The sequence below is a fragment of the Humulus lupulus genome, chromosome 9 (assembly GCF_963169125.1).
Source record: "Humulus lupulus chromosome 9, drHumLupu1.1, whole genome shotgun sequence".
Taxonomy (NCBI): domain Eukaryota; kingdom Viridiplantae; phylum Streptophyta; class Magnoliopsida; order Rosales; family Cannabaceae; genus Humulus; species Humulus lupulus.
The window spans coordinates 181247517-181251784 of record NC_084801.1 but is presented as its reverse complement, the minus strand read 5'-3'; positions in this window follow the sequence as shown (position 1 = coordinate 181251784).

Below are 4268 nucleotides of genomic sequence, written 5' to 3'. Positions count from 1 at the left end.
GGTTGACCACCAACTGCGAGTCACTATAACAGTGTATCGCTTTAGCCTTGAGTTCCTTGGCTATTCGAAGTCCTTCCAATAGAGCTTCGTATTCAGCCTCATTGTTAGATGCTTCGAAGTCAAATCTCAAGGCGGAGTGAAATCGGCTTCCAATTGGAGTGATCAATATGATTCCTGCCCCAGATTCATTTTCGTTGGAAGACCCATCGACATAAAGTTTCCACAACTCGCGAGCTGGGGTTATAACTTCGTTGTCAGTCATTTCAATACATTCCACTATGAAGCTGCCAGGGCTTGTCCTCTTATGGTTGTCCTTGGATGATAAGTGATCTTGAATTGTCCGAGCTCAACAGCCCATTTTAACAATCGGTCCAAGGCTTCTGGCTTTGATAAGACTTGTCGTAGTGGTTAGTCAGTTAGCACATGGATGGGGTCTGATTGAAAATAAGGTCGGAGCTTTTGAGATGAGTGAATTAGGCTGAGGGCCAATTTCTCCATTAAGGGCTATCTCGATTCTGCCCCCAGTAACCTTTTGCTGACATAGTATACTGGCTTTTGTACCTTCTGGTCTTCTCGGAAGATTACGACCTGATGGCGTGTTCAGTCGTAGCGAGATATAGGTACAAAATTTCTCCTGTGATATTTCGACAAGATGGGAGGCTCCGCGAGGTGCTTCTTGAGCTCCTAAAATGCGTGCTCGCATTCCTCTGTCCACTCGAATTTTTTGCCTCCTCTTAACAGGTTGAAAAATGGAAGACAATGGTCTGTAGATTTCGAGATAAACCTACTTAATGTCGCCATCCGCCCAGTCAGAATCTGGACATCTTTATGCTTTCGAGGTGAGGGCATGTCAATTACCGCATGGATCTTGTCAGGATTAGCCTCTATTCCCAGTGCGTTCACAATTAAACCCAGGAACTTCCCCGACAATACTCCAAAATAGCATTTTTGGGGGTTGAGCTTCATGTTATATTTTCGTAGCACGGCGAAGCATTCTTCGAGGTCGTCCACATGGTTTTTGTTATGTTTAGATTTGACCAACATATCATCAACATAAACTTCCATGTTATTACCTATCTGCTCGGAGAACATCATGTTTACGAGTTGTTGGTACGTGGCTCCAGCATTCTTAAGCCCGAACGGCATGACATTGTAACAGTATAGCCCTTTATCTGTCACAAAACTTGTATGCTCTTGGTCTGGGGCATGCATGGAAATCTGGTTATTTCCAGAATAAGTGTCCATGAACGACATAAGTCCATGCCCGGCTGTGGCATCTACGAGCTGGTCAATCCGAGGTAAGGGAAAGCAGTCCTTAGGACATGCTTTATTGAGGTCTGAGTAGTCGATACAAGTCTGCCATGTTTCATTATTTTTTGGAACTAGGACCGGGTTGGCGACCTAATCAGGGTAGAAGGCGTCTCGTATGAATCGATTCGCCTTTAACCTATCGACCTCTTCCTTCAAGGCTTTCTTCCTGTCATCATCCAGGAGTCTTCATTTTTGTTGCTTCGGGGGGAAGCTCTTGTCGATGTTAAGAGCATGGCTTATCACATTCGGGCTTATCCCCACCATGTCCGAATGTGACCATGCGAAGACATCCTGGTTCTTCCTGAGGAAGCAGATTAATTGCTACTTTGTTTTCTCCGACAGGTTTTTCCCTACCTTCATAGTTTTTGGGGGATCGACCTCTTCGAGCTTGATTTCTTCGAGTTCTTCTAGCAGCTCGAGATCAGCCCTTTCTTCTACTCTTGGATCGATCTATTCGTCTATTTCGAAGACTGTCCCATCCTTATTCTGAATTATGACAAGTGTTTGTGCACTTGTCTGCTTCTTTCCTCTAATGGAAATGCTATAGCATTCCCTTTCTGCGAGCTGGTCCCCTTTCAAAGTCCCAATGCCACTAGAAGTCGGGAACTTGATGGCCAGATGCCTTACAGACATAACTGCCCCCAGCCCTACTAGGGCGGGTCTCTCGAGCAGTACGTTGTAGGCCGATGGAAGATCCACTACTACAAACTCCATCATCTTGGTTATCGAGACTGGGAAGTCACCCAAGGTTATGGGGAGTTCGATGGATCCCATACAGGCAATCCCTTCTCCTGAAAAGCCATACATCGTCGTTGCACAGGCCTTTAGGTCGCGAAGCACGAGTCCCATCTTTTCTAAGGTAGCCTTGTAGAGGATATTTACTAAGCTCCCGTTATCAACCAGGACTCAGTGTACCCTCTTGTTCGCAAGCTGAAGGGCTATGACCAGCGAGTCACTGTGAGGAAACTGTACATGAGATGCGTCGTCCTCGGTAAAAGTTATGGGTTGAGATTCAACCCTTTGCTGTTTTGGAGCTCTGGGTTCGGCTTCGTAAGGAGACCCGTCACCAATTTTTAGTTCATTCACATATCGTTTCTGGGCGTTCCTGCGATATGTGGTCCCCCCGAAATGGTTATGACATCTTCTCCATCAATCGGAGGGGTTGTTCATCCTCCCTTCTTCGGGAGTTATTATTCTGAGCAGGTGGTGCTGCTTCTGCCCTCTGGCTGGTGGAAGCCCGATTGGGGTTTTGGTTCTTAACATATTGTCTGAAATATCCTCTCGAGATTAATCCTTCGATCTCGTCTTTTAATTGCCTGCATTCATCGGTTGTATGTCTGATATCTCTATGAAATATGCAGTATTTGTTGGAGTCTCTTTTTGCCTTTTGGTTCCTCATGGGGTTAGGCCGTCTGAAAGGGACCTGGTTTTCATTAGGCAGGTAGATATTCTCCCGAGACTCATTGAGCTCGGTATACACTTTGTATATGGAGAAATATATTTCCCCTTTCTTCTTCTTTCCCCCTTCTGCCTCAGGATTATTCCCTTCATTCTTCTTCCTTTTAGAAGGGTTGGCTCCAGGGGGTTTTGAGGTAGTAGGATCCACCGAGGTTGAGGCAGAGTTTATGTTTGTTGTTGTAGTTATGGGATGAGAGGTCATATTCAATGCTGACCTCGCCTCTTCAACATTAACAAATCTCTGAGCTCGTCAATTAAACTCGGTTAGGGACCTTACGGGCTTCCTCTACATATCTTCCCAGAGAGGACTTCCAGGCATTACTCCGGCTTGGACAACCATTAAATGGCCACTGTCGTCGATGTCATGAGCTCGGGCGACTTCTAAATTAAACCTCGTGAGGTAACTCTTCAGTGATATGTTCGGCTGTTGTCGAATATTGGTTAAGGCAGACGCCTCGGGCCTAAAGCCGACCATGGCCATGAACTGTTTCTTGAAATCTTTTGATAATTGATCCCAAGAAGCAATCGAATGTCTCTTATACTTCTCAAACCAGTTCTTTGCTGGTCCCGTGAGCGAGGCTGGGAACAGCATGCATCTGAGCTCGTAGCCCACATTACTGGCTTGCATGATTGTGTTGAATGTGCTCAAATGACTGTGCAGATATGAATTCCCATCAAATGGTGGGACATGAGGAATTCTGAATCCTTGAGGAAACGAGGTGCTAGAAATATGCGGGGCGAAGGGCTCGAGTTCTTCATCGAACTCTTCGTCCCATTCCCTACCTCGTTTGTTTTGTAAGAGCCTGAGCGCTCTTTCCAACTGTTCAATCCTTTCTTGGATTGGATCTACAGGGGGTCTGACTTGAAGCAGCGGGAACTGGTTATCGTTGATTACAACTCTAGTTTCGCGCCTCGGTACAGGGTTCTTGTGCCCATTGAGATGATCCCTCAGATCCGGGTTCGATGGATTATCATTCCCCCAATTATGGTTCAGGTGTTCTCGTAAATCTGGGTGATTTCTTCGATTCCCAGTATTTCTACGTTCCTGGTCATACATACTGATTGATCTAGTGTCTCCCGAGCCTTCATTGACAAGGTTCGTTGCGTGGTTGTTTCAAGACGAGTTTCTAGCCGGTTGTCTCATCTCAATAATGTGAGACCGAGACATTTGCCTTCACATGGGTTGAGGATCCCTATGCTCTCTAGCAGTCTCCCTATTTCAATGCCTTCACCCAGCTCGCCTTTCCTTATCACCATAGGTCAGTTGTGTGTTCCTTCGAGTTGGTGAAGGATACCTTATTAGCAATGGTGGGTGTCTTATTGGTGATGGTGGCTGCCATCCATTATGGGGCCTAGAAGGTCCTGAGTTCTCCCGACCAGATTTTGTAATGTTCTGCGCGGTACCAAGATTTTGGGTCTGAGCCTCCGAGGGGACTCGGTTATTCCCTACTCCGGCTGGTGCCTCTGCAGTTGGGTTGGCCGAACCTCCAACCCGGTTA